We start from the raw sequence: 18,923 nt of genomic DNA, 5'->3' as shown, positions 1-18,923 counted from the left end.
TTATTTGCTCAAAGCTATACCCACAATTACTTTCCAGACTTGTCTTTCTTTTTAGATTTACTTACCAGTAATTTGGTATATTTAATTTTGCTGCTATCAAACTTTCTAAAAGCACATTGGGCCAGCTGCTTTTAGAGGTCTAAAGTTTTGCAGATACACTCTTAATTTCATCATTGCCTTAGCACCAGTTCCATTTTTCAGTTCTGTAAATTCTGGGCTGTTTTTATTTCCTCTGAACTCTGCTTGCCAACAGGTCAGCTCCTTTCCGTGCTCATCTTTTTCTTGTAGTGTCTTAACTAATTGTATTAGTCAGGGCTCTCCTAAGTAACATAACTGATAGGATGGATAGATACATACATACATACATACATACATAGAAGAGGAGATTTGTTATAGGAATTGGGTCATACAGTTATGGAGACTGAGAAATCCCACTACCTGCCGTCTGCAAGCTGGGCAAAGAGGAAAGCTGGTGGTACAATTCAGTCTGTGTTGAAAGACTGGAGACCCAGGAAAGTCGATGGTGTAAATCCTCAGTTCTGCAGTTCTGAGAACCAGGAGCTCTGATGTCCAAAGGCAGGAGAAAATGGATGTACTATCACAAGAAGAGAGAGAGAATTCTCCCTTTCTTCACCTTTTATTTTCTGTTCGGGCTTCCAGCTGATTGCATGATACTACCCACACTGGTGAAGTGGATGTCTTTACCTAGTCAACTGAATCAAATGCTAATCTATTGCAGAAGCACCCTTACAGACACACCCAGAAGTAAATTACCAGCTATCTGGGCATCCGTCAAGCTGACACATAAAATTAACCCTCACACTAAGGTACGTGATATACACTTTCAAAATATTGCCTCAAAACTGCCTGGTTCAACACTGCCAATTCAGCGCATACATTTTCTTTTTACTTCATTACTGCTAGCATTACCAAATATTTTGCCACTACATTACACAGAGCATTCATCTCAACTGCATTTAACAATTTCTTTACCAGCCTGCCAATTCCCCAAATCACTGCCACTAATTTTAGTTTTTAATGTTTGCAGAACCATGCTCCTAGGACCAATTATGTGTTAATCAGTTGTTGTTGCATTAACAAACCACCACAAAATCTTTGTGGCACATAAAAATAAGCACTTACTTCTTAGTCATAGATCTGTGATTCACCTAGAATGTCTCTACTTCAGACTGGAGTGAGGTTACTTTGGTTTGAGAGCCTGTGTTTGAGCCCATGTCTGTTCAAGTAAATTCATTCTGTAGGTAGAACTGAAAGAAGCAGAAGCAATCGGAGGGAAGCTCTTTTCATGGCAAAATACCAGAGCCCAAGAATGTTTGCCTAAAGGCATATCATATTTTGAGTCTTGTCATGTACACTATCATCCCATTGAACAAAGAAAATCACGTAGCCAAACCCAGTATCAGTGGGGCAAGGAGGATTTTTTTTCCATGGAGACCAAGGTTTGCAGGAAATGAGTGAATGCTTGTGAAACAAGGATTGAATATACCAAAACAAGGGAAAGCATTAGAAGAATACAGTGATTGCATGTCCTGCCGTGATGGTGATAAGCATGGGCTTCTGGGTCTCTCTGTGTAACTTAATCTTGAGACCCCACAGATATCTGGGGAAATTGATGGATTTTTTTCAACCTAAAAATAGACTGTGAGACCTTCTAAGAATAATAGAAGGTGGTTGGATTCGGGTGTTTGGGAGGAGGGAAAGTAATAATTGGCAGCTCAGAGTAAAAGGGAGCTGAATACTAGGAAAGGAAGACTGAGTAGGAAAAGGTGTTAGGTATGGTTTTCTTCTCTTCCCTGCTTGCCCATTTCTGTACGTGAAAGGGGAAAACACAGCATTAATCATACCAGTAGTCCATGGGCTAATATCAAGATGACATAAGGGCAAAAGTACCTATACACCTTATGCTGGGAAGCCACCAAGGAAGACTATGCAGTGGTCAAAGCCATTAAATAAAGGTACCTGTCTATGTGTCTGCTCACGCAGTCACCCTGCAGGGAGATTGTTTGGGACCTACATGATTTTCCTTAAAGGAGGAGCCCTGCTGAATGGAAGATGGACTAGAGTAAGAGAGTAAGGGTAGGGAAATCAATGCTCCTATGAAATGAATAGCTGATTCTGGCAAGATTTCCAGGAGAAATATGACTATGGCTAAAATGCAATCATATCAGAATTGATTTGCTGTGCCTGACCTCATTGTATACCAATCTACCATAAACTGAATGGGAATTACTTTAAAGAGGAGGTGGGTCCACTATAAAGCAAACTGTCAAAGCTGACAAATATACACCTTTCCCCTGCTGACTTCCTCTGCTTCCTTCTGTCCTGAAGGCAGCAGCCTCTCGTATGTATTTAATGGTGACCCTGAAACATTCTTCTCTAGGAACAGCCTCATTGCTGTCCTGTTGGTAAGAAAGTGGTTTGTTTTTTAAAGTAGATCTCAATTATCTTACAATCTCATGCAATGTGCCTCTTAACCCAGGAATAATAGGAATTGATATGAAAGCCCCTGTTAAATAATAAAAGGGTAGAAAGAAAAGCAGCATTTTTCTATTCATATGTAAATGAAGGATAGGAGACAAAAAAGAAGAACCCTCCTTTTTGTTGTGATTCTTTTTCTTTACAATTTATACTATCTATTTTATCAAAAATTTTATCCCTATTAAACTTTATAGCTGAAAACTTAGATACAAGTATCTTATTTATCCTAACTCAAGATTCTCTTTTTATCAACAAAAATAATGTATAAATCATCTGAATCATGTACAAATATTGTTGCTTCTTCCTTTCATAAACATTTGAAACTCTTTAGAGTCAACTGAAGTAGAAATCAAACGAAGAAAGCAAACCGCCGTGCTTTAATAAAATGAACCGGTAACAGAAGAGAGAGACATTTGGTGCAAGGAGGGGAGCTGTCTTTAGAAAAGTAACAAGGTGAGCTTTCAGAGACCCTGTTTATGTTCGCCTATAGAACCCATCGATGTATGCAGTAATTTGCAAGCAGACGCTTGTAAATTTCGTTCTCTTTTCTACTTTCCTCTATTCATTGAAATTCCTAGTCTACCTGAAAATTTTTAATAAGTGGCGTAATGCATCCAGCCAAGATTTACAGCGTCATGCATTGAGCTGGTAGAGCCAAAAGAAAGTGCTTTTCTGAGTTACGATTTTGCTCTCTCCCAGTCTACTTTCTTTCCTGCACCTGTGCTGATTGGCTAACATCATCGAGCATAAATGGCTGGTCACCCCTCATGTATAATTCATGTAATCAAAACTTTGCAACTGTGCACAATTTCTAAACCCATGTCCTATGTGCCCAAATGGGCTTTCTCTAAGTTGTCAGGGCTTTCTGCAATGCAGCATGGCTGGCTCTGCTGTCATAAACTGAAGCAATAATGAAATTGTCCGAATGGTTCTAGAGAGAGCAGTTTAATCAGGCAATGCTTCTACCTGGGATTGGCTGACAGGTGGCCCCAAACATTGAGAGGCTTAAAAAAACAAACAAACAGCTTTCCTGGTATCAAACCAAATGCTTGTATGGCTTACTGGGAAATGTACATGAAGAGATTTTCTTTTTTTTTACTTCACAATACTGTGTTAGTTTCTGTTGCACAACAAAGCGAATCAGCCATATGCACTCACATGTCCCCATATCCCCTCCCTCTCGAGCCTCCCTCCCATCCTCCCTGTCCCACCCCTCTAGGTCAGCGCAAAGCACAGAGATGATCTCCCTGTGCTATGCAGCTGCTTATGGAGGTTCCTTTAAAAACTAAAAATAGAACTACCATATGACCCAGCAGTCCCACTACTGGGCATATACCCTGAGAAAACCGTAATTCAAAAAGAGACATGACCACAATGTTCATTGCAGCACTATTTACAATAGCCAGGACATGGAACCAACATAAAGAGATTTCAATCAGCGACTTTTCATTCCCGAGGAACAAAAGTAATGCTTTAGAAAAATGTAGGTATTGTTACTTAACAGTGTTTGTAAATCCAGCATTAAATTTAATAATTATGTAATTAGATCTGAATTACAAAAATGAATGCTTCTGAAGCATTGGGACTTGCAGAGTATGTTATCTCACATATGCACATGCCTCTGAGTAGATTAATGAAATTAGCCAATGGTAATAGGGAAACATTTCTCATTGTCCTTTCTTAGATGAACGATTTTATGATTTGGTGTTGTGTCCATAACCATGAGCTAGTGATAGAAGAGAAAATATGGAAACATTATGAAATGTCACATGTTTCCCATGTGCCAAATGTGAATCACTGGCAATTTTGAATTTCTTCACCATGGGGAATACTATGCGTACTACTTAGGCAGCTCTTTATTCCCCCAAAATATAACATTTTCATGCCTTTTTGGTTATTTTTCATAACTGAAAGATTATACTTAGCTATTTTGCCTTCAGTATTGGGACTGGGTGCTTTATCTAGCTCATTCAAAGTAAAACTATAGTCCAGGTAGGTCATCGTGCTATTTGGTATTAAAGCAATTCTAAAATTAAGGAAAATGCAGAAAATGTACTATGAGCTAAGATGATACACTGAGAAGCAGAGGAATACTCATTTATTTAACCAACAAGCATACCTGGAATATCTACTTCATGTAAGACACTATGCTATATACCAAAAGGTATACAAATGTCATTACAATGCAGATACTGTCCTCAAATAGCTTACAATGTATTAAAGGACAGAAGAGAGTTATACAGAACTGTGACACAAATTAAGGTATGATGAGGCCCCAAAAGATGTAAAATAAAACTTTCTAATATGGTTGAGAGCAAGATAAGTTAATCAGTTTTGGCATCAAGACTCCAGACTGTTTCTTCTCGTTCTATATTCACTCTACTGACTTCACTTTTGAGACACTAGCTCTTCCCTTGGTTCCAGGATGATTATGTTAGTTCCATGTTTAACACCGTAAAATATTAATATCCAGGGTCAAAAGGAGTGAGGAAAGTGATTCTTAAATCCACACACTTTTCTTTGGCCAGAATTGGGTCATATGCCCATTGCTTCTAGATGAGGCAGAATAGAACTACTATATGAACTTAGATTAACTAAGTTCTCCTGCCTGATTTGGGCATGGGATCACCTTTCTTTGAAGTAGGGCTGGACTTCTTTATGAAATCAGATTTCTGTTCTCAAGGAAGAATAAGGAAAAAGATGCTAAGTGGACAACCAGCTGTATCTGCTGCAGTCAGTTGAGTAGAGTAAGAGAGGAGGGCCAGGACGTACAAAATTACATGAAATTTTGTAATTAATTTTGTTATTGGAAGCAGCAGGGATGACAGAAGTCCAAGTTAAAGCCTTTCTGGAAGTATCCTGTATAGAGTAATTCTATCAAAACATCTGGTAGGAAAATGTAGGAGAGTCATGATATATTCAGGAAGATAGTTTAGGGTAATGAGAAGGATTTTTCTAATAAATAAAAGGAACATGGGCATTTTTATTCAGAAATACTGTCAAGGAAGAGACTGGATATTACAAAATGGAAGTAAAATCTGGAAGGAGGCTAGAGTAGTATTTTCCAATATTTGTACATAGTATTTTCCAGTAATGTACATATAAATCACCTATTGATCAGAAGGATCATGGTGAAACCTTACCAGCAATATGTATCTCAATATAAAGAGCATGATGTTTTGTTTTGAGACTAGCCTTTGTTGAGGGAGAAAAAGGGCAGAGAGCATGTAAAAAATAGGTGACTGTTAAGGGAAGGAGTGAGGAGAAAGCAACTGCAAAGAAAGGACTTCAGTTGTTCACAATGGCTAGAAAGAATTTGTTTTAGAAAAGGTAGAAGGGTGTCATGGGTGACTTAAAAAACCTTAGGTTTACTCTCACCATACTTCACACACAGGAGCCTAGCTGAAAAATAATCAAAATTCTATTTTGAACTTTTCCAGTTTTACCAGAAGAAGGAGAGAAAAAGGGGGGGGGGATAAATAATTTAATTTATCACTTATACTCTAAGATTCTACAAAAGTGACACATTGTAAGTCTTGGGTTACAGCCAAGGTTAGCTATTTTAATTTGCCGTATATTAAAGAATCGACCAACTAAAGATACAAATTGGAAAATTACAAAGTCCTTTTTACAAAGTATTGTAAATTCTAGTGAAAAACCTAGTAATCATGAGCTTAGATAAATAAGGGGTATTTTGTCCCTTATTTATTTAAAAATTATAGCTTTGAACAAGTTCACACTGCATCCGAGCCACAAATAAATTGTGTGTGAGTCTGCATACGTGTGTGTACAAAATATATGAGATTAAGTGTTTAGAAGTTATAGTTCATGAAGTATGGGATTGTTTTGAAGCCATAGTTCATGAAGTATGGTTTTGAAAACACAGGACAGAAAGGGATATGAGAGCTATTTTTTAAAATAGGGGCTTTAGTGTAGAAGTAAGAGTAGACTCAGAAGTTCCTAGAGAAGAGGTCAATGGATAGAATTTATAAGAAGGCAAGTTTTAGGGGCTTCCCTGGTGGCACAGTGGTTGAGAGTTCACCTGCCGATGCAGGGGACACGGGTTCGTGCCCCGGTCCGGGAAGATCCCACATGCCGCGCAGCGGCTGGGCCCGTGAGCCATGGCCGCTGAGCCTGCGCGTCCGGAGCCTGTGCTCCGCAACGGGAGAGGCCACAACAGTGAGAGGCCTGCGTACCACAAAAAAAAAGAACCAAAAAAAAAAAAAAAAAAAAAAAAAAAAAAAAAAAAAAAAAGCTCAACAATTGATTAGGTTGTTTTTGAAGGAAGCAAGGTTTGATCCCTTGAAGAATGATTCACCATCTGCCCAAGACATTACGGGGGAGATACATTTATTGATGACAAGGACAAAATGGATATTCCTTTCAATTTACTAATATTAAGCTATATGTATGGATGTGGTCTTCAAATTCCTTATAAAATTTTACTCCTCATCAGGGTTAAACACATTTAATTCAACAAATAGAAAACACAAATCTGATTACATTAGTATGGGTAACAAGAGAATTTTGACAATGTCATTAAAATATTCCTATGCCAATTAGTCTTCAGAAACATACTTTCTGGGTCTGAATCTTAGGTACTTGGGATTTGTTCAAGCAGTCAAAAGTTCATTTTACTACAGTTCTTGTGCCTGTTGATTCCTGTTGATTGATTGGGAAGCCATGTTTACCTCAAATGAGTTACTGGGAGTATTTTTATCCTATTTGCCCAAAGAACTAGGTTCAGACTACATAAAGTAACCTAAGGCTTAGCTTTATATATTCTACTAATCACCAGGTATTTATAAATATCTGTGAGATGAAGCTGATACCTCAGGAAAATGAATATTAGCTTATAAAGTTGACGATCTTATTTCATGCCCTAAATAGTTTTACATTTATTCCTGTTAGTTTATTGCATTTACAAGGAATCAGGATTTAAAAAATTATTTTAATTCTAATTTTTTCCTTCTTAAGCAATGCATTTGAAAAGAGTAGTTCATTATCCTCTGACAAAGATAACATGAGAACAAGTTCCATACCATATATTCATAGTGGTTTACACATACAATGATTACAAATTCTGTAACAGTGGAAGGAGAGATGTGACAGAGTATTTTTCTTCTCATGAAAGAGGATCAAACATTTGTTACCACGATCAGTTTTTAGACCCAAATGAAAGTAAAATATATGTTAGACATCATACATTTTTGTTTTACATCTTTATTGGAGTATAATTGCGTTACAATGGTGTTAGTTTCTGCTTTATAACAAAGTGAATCACTTGTACATATACATATGTTCCCATATCTCTTCCCTCTTACGTCTCCCTCCCTCCCACCCTCCTTATCCCACCCCTCTAGGTGGTCACAAAGCACCAAGCTGATCTCCCTGTGCTATGTGGCTGCTTCCCACTAGCTATCTATGAATGGATAAAGAAGATGTGGCACATATGTGCAATGGAATATTACTCAGCCATAAAAAGAAACGAAATTGAGTTATTTGTAGTGAGGTGTATGGACCTAGAGTCTGTCATACAGAGTGAAGTTAAGTCAGAAAGAGAAAGACAAATACCATATGCTAACACATATATATGGAATCTAAGAAAAAAAAAAATGCCATAGACATCACACATTTTTTCACTTAAATTTAATGATTATTTTTTACCTTGTGAAAATTCTTTCCATTGTAACATACAATTTGTTTTCTTTTTTTTGGAGCACAGTTTGGGCACACTTGTGCCAGAAACTAGGGTACCATGGTCAATAAGATACTTTCTATCCTCTGTGGGCTCAGGGTCTTATTGGGGTGAAAGTCACAGAAATAGATTTTTAAGTCAAAATCTGTTAAGGAAAATGATGGAGGGTATCCAAGGGCTATTAGGAAGATCTAGAGTAGGTCATGGCTAAACTGAGGTTTGAATAGTGTACAAAAACCATGACTATGATTTAAAGGCTGTGAAGTTATAATTTTATCACAACAGTGGTATTGGTGCAAATTTCTTCACTTAAAATTATTACATTTATGAAATTGTGTGCATAAAATAGTGTATTATGAGGAAAGTAACCCCAAACTTTCTCACAAATAAAAACAGATCTGTATAGCAAATGGATGTAGTAGCAAATGGAGTTTAAAATCCCGTTGAATTCAAATAAATATAGCTTAATTAAATAAGTTTTTTCTGTTATTTGCAATAAAGGAGTGTGATGCCTCTATCTTTGTTCTTTTTTCTCAGGTTTGCTATGGCTATTTGGGATCTTTTGTGAAAGGACATCTTGACAATATTAATCTCCTAATCCATGAGCATGGAATATCTTTCCATTTTTTTGTATTTTATTTAATTTCTTTCAACAATGTCTTATAGTTTTCAGTGCACAGGTCTTTCACCTCCTTAAATTTATTACTAGGTATTTTATTCTTTTTGTCTCAATTGTAAATGGTATTGGTTCTTTATTTCTCTTTCTGTTAGCTCATTGTTAGCATATAGAAATGCAACAAATTTTTGTATACTGATTTTGTGTCCAGCCACCTTAATGTTTTCATTTATTATTTCTAATAGTGTTTTGGTGGAGTCTTCAGGGTTTTCTACATATAAAATCATGTCATCTATAAATAGTGACAGTTTTACTTCTTTCTATTCAATTTGGATGCCTTTTTTTCCTTGCCTAATTGCTCTGGTTAGGACTTCTAATACCATGTTGAGTAAGAGTGGTGAGAGCGTGCATCCTTTTTTTGTTACTTATCTTTCAGTTTTTCACCACTGAGTATGATGTTAGCTGTGGGTTTCTCATATGTAGTCTTTATTATGTTGAGTTATATTCCTTCTATACCGACTTCATTGAGGAGTTTTATAAACAAGTGCTGATTCTTGTCAAATGCCTTTTCTGCATCTACTGAGATGTTCATATGATATTTCCCCTTCATTTTCTTGATGTGGCATATCACATAGATTCATCTGTGGATGTTGAACCATCCTTGCTTACATGGAATAAATCTCACTTTATCATGGTGTATGATCTTTTTTTATGTATTGTTGAATTTGGTTTGCCAATGTTTTGTTGATGTTTTTTGCCTCTATGTTCATCAGAGATATCGGCCTGTAATTTTCTTTTTTGGTATCTTGGCCTCATACAGTGAGTTAGGAAGTATTCCCTTCTCTTCAGTCTTTTGGAATAGCTTGAGGAGGATGGGCATTAAATCTTCTTTGAATGTTGTAGAATTGACCTGTGAAGCCATCTGGTCCTGAGCACTTGTTTCTTGGTACCTTTTTTGTCACTGCTTCAATTTCTGTTCTGGTGATATGTCCATTTAGATTTTCTGTTTTTTTCCTGATTCAGTCTTGGAAGTTAGTATGATTCTAAGAATTTGTCCGTTTCTTCTAGGTTGTCCAGTTTGTTAGTATATAGCTTTTCATAATATTCTATTATAATCCTTTGTGATATTTCTGTGGTATCTGTTGTTATTTCTCTTTAATATCAGATTTTATTTATCAGGGCCTTCTTTTTTAATTCTTAGTGAACCTAGCTAATGGTCAATTTTACCTTTTCGAAGAATCAGCTCTTAGTTTCACTGATCTTTTCTACTGTCTTTTTAGTGTCTATTTGAGTGAAAGAACTGCCTTTTAAGTTTTATTCATGGAAGTGGCATCAAAAAGCTCAATGTGATAGAAGCAGTTAGCAAGAATGCAGTTGTTTGAGGTAATTAAGCAGGATCAACAAGAGAGATTAACTTTCTGGACATCATCCCAATTCCTTTTGGCAGAAACTATGAAATGATTGTTCTGGTTTAAGTAGTAGATGCCCTTGAAATAAAAAAATGCAGAAGGAGTGTTCCAGGTAGTTTACAGTTGCATGGAAAAGTGGGTAGTATATAAGCCTAGAAGATTCGCTGCCAGTGTACTGGGAATACACTAGTCTTAGTAATGATAGAATAAACCTCAGCAGCTGATCTCTCCCCTTTTACAAGCAGACTGTTCCAACAGTTGGAGCTGCCAGTATAGTAAGTAATACATTACACAGATGAGATCAAAAAATGAAATTGCCAGAAATTTGTGTAAAAACAATATAATGAAAGAGAGATAACAAACTAAAGAACTTATACCTGAGGAAATAGACTTATATAACAACCAGAAAAAGGCTGTAGATAAGTAAAATTCCATATCCTCAGAGAAATAAATGAGATTATGTTATTGTTGTAGAAATAACTTCTAGAAATTTGGGAAATGAAAATTTTAATTGTTTTAAAAATTCAATGGAGAGGCTAAATAGCAGAATAGAGGGAGCAAATGACTGAATTAACATTTTAAAGAGTGGTCTGTGGAATCAATCTAGAATGTAGGAAAAAGGGATAAAAAGGTCAAAACTATAAACAAAATAAAAAGTAAGGAAAGAATGAGCAAGCAATACCTAAATGTGGTTAATAGAGAGCCCCAAAAATAAACCTATACTTATATGGTCAATAAATTTGCAACAAAGAAACAAAGAATATACAGTGAGGAAAAGACAATCTTTTCAATAAATGGTGGTGGGAAAACTGGACAGCTACATGCAAAAGAATGAAACTGAACTACTTTCTTATACCATATACAAAAATAAACTCTAAGTAGATTAAAGACTTAAGTGTAAGACCTAAAACCATAAAAGTCCTAGAAGAAAACATAGACAGTATGCCCTTTAACATAGTCTTAGCAGTATTCTTTTGGATCTATCTCCTCAGTCAAAAGAAACAAAAGAAAAAGTAAACAAATGGGACCCAATCAAATTAAAGTTTTACACAGTGAAGGAAACCATCAACAAATGAAAAGGCAACCTTCTGAATGGGAGAAGGCATTTGCAAATGACATATGTGATAAGGGGTTAATATCCAAAATATATAAAGAAGTCAAACAACTCAATATCAAACAAACAAACAACTGAATTAAAAAATGAGCAGAGGACCAGACTAGACAGTTTCCCAAAGGCATACATATGGCCAACAAGTACATGAAAATATGCTCAACATCACTAATCATCAGGGAAAAGCAAAAACCACAATAAGATGTCACCTCACACCTGTCAGAATGTCTATCATCAAAAAGACAACAAATAACAAGTGTTGGCAAGGATGTGAAGAAAAGGGAACCATTGGGCATTGTTGGTGGGATTATAAATCAGTGCAGCCATAATGGAAAACAGTATAGAGATTCTTCAAAAAATTTAAAATAGAGCTGCCTTATGATCCAGTAATTTTACTTCTGGATTTTTATTCCAAAAAAGAAAATATTAATTCAAAAAGATATATGCACCCCTATGCTTATTGCATTATTACTTATAATAGCCAAGATATGGAAGCAATCTAAGTGTCCATCAACAGACGAATGGATCAAGAAATATATATATATATATATATATATAAATGGAATAATCATCAACCATAAAATGAATGAAATATTGCCATTTGTGACCTTAAGGGTATTATGCTAAGTGAAATAATTCAGAGAAAGACAAATACTGTATGATTTCACTTATATATTAAATCTAAAATATCAAAACATAAGAACAAAGAAAACTAAACAAATTCATAGATACAGAGAACAAACCTGGTAGTCACCAAGAGGGGAGAGGGGTAGGTTGTTGACCAAAATAGAAAGGGAGCAAGAGATACAGACTTCCAGTTATAAAATACATAAGTCATGGGGATGTAAGGCACAGCACAGGTATTATAGCCAATAATATTTTAATAACTTTTATAGTGACAGATGGTTACTAGACTTGTCGTGATCAATTCATAATATAAATAAAAGTCAAATCACTATGTTGTACACTGAAACTAATATTATATAACACCATAGTTCAATAAAAAATAAAAAGGAAAACAAAAGACCTCCAGAAGTGAAAATAGAAAGGATGGTATTGAAGCACTGTTTGAAAAAATAGAGAAGTTCTGGGAATGATGTCACCACCATAGTGGAATAAGAATTTTCTACAATCTTCTCCCCAAAGAACACAAATCAGACAATCACCCACAGACAAGAGAGCCTTTGTGGAAGTGTAGGAATCTAGCAGAGAAGTTCCAGAACACCTTTGGAGCAAAAACAATCTGTTATTGGACACATTGAAGAAGGGAAGAGGAACAGTCTGACTTTATCCATATCATTCCTCCTCCAAGGTTGCACAACTCAGTGCCAAGAGAGATCTTCTCAGACCATGATTTCTCCCATGGGGGAATAAGAGAGCTTGTGAGAAAGAGTCTGGTAGTCCCAGCTGTACAGGACACTGCCAAAGAGACCCACTTCTTTCTTGCCCCATCCAGAACACTGAGGTATGCTGTGCAACCAGGGGTAGGGTGTGACTGGGAAAACTGCAAACAGGGCTAAGAATTGAACCTGGTTGCATTCAAGTAATTGAAAGAGAGTAACCTGGAAAAATTAGATAGTCCAGTGCTCATACAGCAATGTGACAAAGTCTCAGATTCTGTTTGTTTGTTTCCTCTCTCTCTTATCCACAGATATTCTTCCCTTATCTTGTAGCCATATTCTAGTAGGGAAAATGGAGAAGTGTGAGAGGCATAAAGCATTCTTCCGAGTCTGCTTCCTTTTTATGAATCTTTCTTTTGTGCCCGGTTTGACTTTTGCTTATATCTTATAGTTTTGCTTAAGGCTTTCAGGTGGCAAAATGAAAAGGATCACCATATCTAAGGCAGTGCCATTCACATTATAGACATGCACTATCTTTAAAGAAACACAAATCAGAGTCTTCAGAATTTTCTTCACCAACACTGGGTGCAAGAGGGTGGTGGAACAGTATCTTTCAAGTACCAGAGGGAAATGAATTTACATCTAGAATACTTCATCCAGAAAAAAACTGTTATTCATTTGAGAGTGTAAAAACACATTATGTGATCAACAAAAACTCAAAACATTTACCATCCTCAAACTTTCTTTGCAAAAACCAGGGTTTAACATTCAAAAACCAATAATTCAGGGCTGCCCTGGTGGCGCAGTGGTTGAGAGTCCGCCTGCCAATGCAGGGGACACGGGTTCGTGCCCCAGTCCGGGAAGACCCCGCATGCCGCGGAGCGTCTAGCCCCGTGAGCCATGGCCACTGAGCCTGCGTGTCTGGAGCCTGTGCTCCGCAACGGGAGAGGCCACAGCAGTGAGAGGCCCGCATACTGCAAAAAAAAAAAAAAAAAAAAAAAATCAATAATTCAATCTATCATATCAACAGATTTAAAAAGAAAAATCACATGATCATGTTAATAGATGCAGAAACAGCATTTGACAAAATCCAGTACCCATTTATGATAAAAACTCTCAGTAAACTGAGAATAGGACTCATTCTCAACTTGATAAAGATAATCTACAAAAAATATACAGCTAATGTCACACTTAATGACAAGAAACTCAAAGCTTTCCACTCAGATTAGGTATAAGACGAGGATATCAACATCATACTGGAAGTTCTTGCTAATGCAATAAGGCAAGAAAAGGAAATAAAAGATGTACAGATTGGGAAGAAAGATATAAAGCTGTCTTTGTTCACAGATGACATGATTGTGTAGAAAATCTGAAAGACTCAACAACCAAAAAAACCCTGCTGGAACTAATAAGTAATTATAGGAAGGTTGCAGGATACAGGATTAATATAAAAAAGTGAATGTCTTTCCTATATACCAACAATGAGCAAGTAGTGAAACTTTATTTTTTTTTAACATCTTTATTGGGGTATAATTGCTTTACAATGGTGTGTTAGTTTCTGCTTTATAACAGAGTGAATCAGTTATACATATACATATGTTCCCATATCTCTTCCCTCTTTGTCTCCCTCCCTATCCCACCCCTCCAGGCAGCCCCAAAGAACCGAGCCGGTATCCATGTGCCATGCGGCTGCTTCCCACTGGCTATCTACCTTACGTTTGTTAGTATATATATGTCCATGTCTCTCTCTCGCCCTATCACAGCTCACCCTTCCCCCTCCCCATATCCTCAAGTCCGTTCTCCAGTAGGTCTGTGTCTTTATTCCTGTTTTACCCCTAGGTTCTTCATAACATTTTTTTCCCCTTAAATTCCATATATATGTGTTAGCATACGGTATTTGTCCTTCTCTTTCTGACTTACTTCACTCTGTATGACAGACTCTAGGTCTATCCACCTCATTACAAATAGAAGTAGTGAAACTTGAAATTAAAAATATAATCCCATTTACATTAGCACCAAAAAGAAAAAGAAATACTTAGATATAAATCTAACAAAAAGACGTACAAGGTCTCTCAGAGGAAAACTACAAAACTCAAATGAAATAAAAGAAAAACCAAATTAAAGAACTAAATAAATGGAGAGATATTCTCTATTCATAATAAAGACTAAACATTATCAATTTTTCAGTTCTTCTCAACTGGATCCATAGATTCAGTGCAATCTCAATCAAAATCTCAGAAAAGTTATTTTTATGGATATTAATAAACTGATTCTAAAGTTTATATGGAGAGGCAAAAGATCTAGAATAGTCAACACAATATTAACAAACAGGAACAAAGTTGGAAGACTTTGCTACACATCTTTAAGACTTAGTGTAAAGCTACAGTCATCAAGGCAATGTGGTAATGGTACAAGGAAAGACAAATAGATCAATCAATGAAACAGAATAGAGAGCCCAGAGATAGATCCGCATAAATATAGTCAACTGATCTTTGACAAAGGAGCAAAGGCAATGCAACAGAGAAAAGATAGTATTTTCAATAAATGGTGCTGGAACAACTGGACATCACATGCAAAAAGTGAATCTAGACACAGACTTTATACCCTTCACCAAAATTAACTCAAAATGGATCATAGGCCTAAATGTAAAACAGTAAAACTCCTAGAGGAAAACATAGGAGCAAACCTAGATGACTTTGAGTATGATGATGCCTTTTTAGATAAAACACCAAAGGCATGAGGCAAGAAAGAAATAATTGATAAGCCAGAATTCATTGAAATTAAAAATATTTGCTCTGTGAAAGACAAGATCAAAAGAATCAGAAAACAATTTCTCCCATAGATTTGGGAGAAAATATTTGCAAAAGAGACATCTAATAAAGGACTGTTTTCTGAAATATACAAAGAACTCCTAAAACTCAACAATAAGAAAATAAATAACTCAGTTAAAAAATGGGACAAATAACTTAAAACACCTTGCCAAAGAAGATATACGGATGACAAATAAGTATATCATCAGCGAAATGCAAATTAAAATGAGATAGCACTACACACCTATCAGTAATAGCCCAAATCTGGAACACTGACAACACCATATGCTGGTGAGGGTGTGGATAAACATACCTCTAATTTATTACTAGTGGGAATGCAAAATGGTACAGCCACTTTGGAAAACAGTTTGGTGGTTTCTTACAAAATAAATATAGTCTTATCATACAATCCAGCAATCTCACTCCTTTGATATTTATCCAAAAAAGCTGAAAACTTATGTCTACACAAAAATCTACACATGGATATTTATAGCAGCTCTATTCCTAATTGTCAAAACTTGGAATGCCCTACGTGAAAGGGTAAATGAACTGTGGTACACCCAGGCAATAGAATATTACACAGCACTAAAAGGAAATGAGCTATCAAGACATGAAAAAAATGGAGAAAGTTTAAATGCATATTCCTAAGTGAAAGAAGCTCATCTGAAAAGGCTACATACTGTATGATTCCAACTGTATGATATTCTGGAAAAGGCAAAAGTATAGTGACAGTAAAAAGATTAGTGGTTGTCACGGGTTGAGGGTAGAGATGAACAGGCAGAACACAAGGACTTTTAGGGCAGTGAAAATATTTTGTATGTTATTATAACAATGGATATATGTCATTATAATTTTGTCCAAACTCATAGAATGTCCAACACCAACAGTAAACCTTAAGGTAAACTGTGGATTTGGGGTGATTATGATGTGCCAATATAGGTTCATTTTTGGTGAAAATATGAACCATTCTGGAGAATGATCTTGACAATGGGGAGGCTATGCATGTGTGAGAGCAGGGGAAATTGCTGTACCTTCCACTCACTTTTGTTGTAAACCTAAAACAGCCCTTAAAAAAATTGTCTTAAAAAAACCAGAGGATATAATCCATTACAAAGGAAAATTGAATCTGAGAGTAGGTAGTGATTTATGAGAAAGAACAGTGAGCAAATAAATGAGTAAAAGTTATTTTTGTCCTTGAAAATAAAAAGTTTGCACTAAAATTCAAAGTGATATTTATGAGAAAGATGGCAAGAGTGGTTGGAATAGTAAAAATACACTGAGATTAAACTCATATTCATGGAGAGGCTATGGATATGATTATTACTAGATATAGCTTGAAAAATAAATTTATTATGCAAACTAATATGAGCATAGCAATGCAAAAATGAAAATAAGATAAACTAAACTTCAAACAGAATGAAAAAAATTAGGATGAAAGACAATGATGAATATAACAGATGGTAAGAAATATGGAAAAGTGAAATGAGATTAAGTATAATAGATCAAACTCACTAATTAAGATGGCTGACAAAACATTTTAAAGACTGTGGAGGAAAACCAAAATAAATATAGAGGTATCCTGTGTTGATGGCAGCACCCATCATTTAAAAATTATAAATTTTCTCCAAATTAATTTTTACATTTAATGTATTTCCAACAAAACCCTATTAGGTTTTTTTCAAGAACCTTGACAAAATAAAATAAATATAGAAGGGTGTATTTTCACAAAGAACTAAAAATATTTAAAAAGACAAACCAAAAGGGTAATAGATTTCCACTACTAGATATAGAGGTTTCAACAAGAGATTTTAATTAAAATGATATGAGCCTAAATTATTTATAACGTATAAATTCATAGAACATGATAGAGAGCCAAGGATACATATATTTATCTGTTTCATTGACTCAATGAAAGGTAAATTGATTATATATTGGAATTTTTAATAAAAGAGGTGAGGTCTCGGTAGGAAAACATTATTGGGACAATTGGCTGTTGGGAGACAAGTCCCCATAGGTCACTTGTGTTTCTCCCATCTTATTGCCCTTTGCTCCAATCTTTATTTTATGGGATATTTTTGTCGTCAACAGACTCGGAAGATAGACATAGAGTCTCTCTCTAGAGCAAAGGGCAAGCATCCTTACCACCCATTATAAAAGGTTTGGTTTTCTTTAGCTCAAGAGTTCCGTTTTTATAGTGCAACCCACTGCATAGGTGCAGGTGTCATCTTGTTCTCTTCAACTTTCCTTGTGGAAATTGGGGCTCAGGGAATTGGGGCAAAAAAGATGATAATCTGGCTACTGCTATTGCTGTGATTAATAAACTATCTGTCATTATTGACCCAGAAATCTCATATCTTCTATTGACAGCTGTAAAAGATTGTTGGCTAACATTTTAGCTTGTTTATAGGGTAAAATATCAAACCCTTCACAGTTCTTACCATTAGCTATCCATGAGGAAAGTATAAAATTGTATCCTAATCTCATTCCATACACAAAATGTGCTTCAAATACTTGAAGTGTTCAAAGAGAAAATAAAATTTATAACTATCAGAAGAAAGTATAGAAAAAGATTTCATTACTTCTGCTTAGAGAAGAATTTCTTAAACAAGGGACAAAATAAATTTTGCAAAAGTCGATAACATGTATTTATTAAACACCAACAACATCTGTTGTGCAAAAGATGACGCTAACAAAGTTATCATGCAGACACCAAAGGGAGAGAATATTATATATAATACATATACATACATGTTATATATGTATATTTGTATTATTCCAAATGTATAATGAATATTATTAATAAATGTGTACGCAGTTCAATAGAAAAAGTGGTAGAGTATATGAATAATCATTTTAAAGAAAAGAAAATATGAATGCACAGTAAACACATGACACTGTATTCAATTTCATTGATAGTCAAAAATATACAAATTGAAGTAAAAATAAGATATGATATTTACTTACAGTTTTGAAAAAATATAAATATCTATGATGCTAAAGCAGTGGTGGGAAAGATTATTCTCATAAACTGGTGTATTGCAACTTTAGGAAGCTATTTGCTAGAATCTGGTAAAATTGAAAATGTTCACAATATTTGCAAGTCAGTTCCTTTTTCTAAACTCGTACTTCTACCATGGTTAAACATGACATAATTCTTACACTTACAGAAATGTTAAAAGAGCTGAAGAGATAAACTCTAGGCTTCTATTTCAGGGGCAATGCCCAAAACCATACTGCAGAATATGGAGCATTGTCACCATTGAATTAAGTGCCATGATGCAACATTCTTGATATATTGCTGTCATGGACAGCAGAAACACACTGCCTTTACCACTGTCCCTTTGCCAGAAAAGTGCATGCCCTGCTTTCCCTGTTTTCTTAACCAGATGTTTTCTGAATTCCAGGCAGTGTCTGATGGGTGGAATCTAATTCCAATGTCT

The sequence above is a fragment of the Lipotes vexillifer genome, unplaced genomic scaffold, assembly GCF_000442215.2.
Source record: "Lipotes vexillifer unplaced genomic scaffold, Lipotes_vexillifer_v1.1 scaffold18, whole genome shotgun sequence".
In the NCBI taxonomy this organism is placed as follows: domain Eukaryota; kingdom Metazoa; phylum Chordata; class Mammalia; order Artiodactyla; family Lipotidae; genus Lipotes; species Lipotes vexillifer.
Note: the sequence above shows the minus strand (reverse complement) of the source record.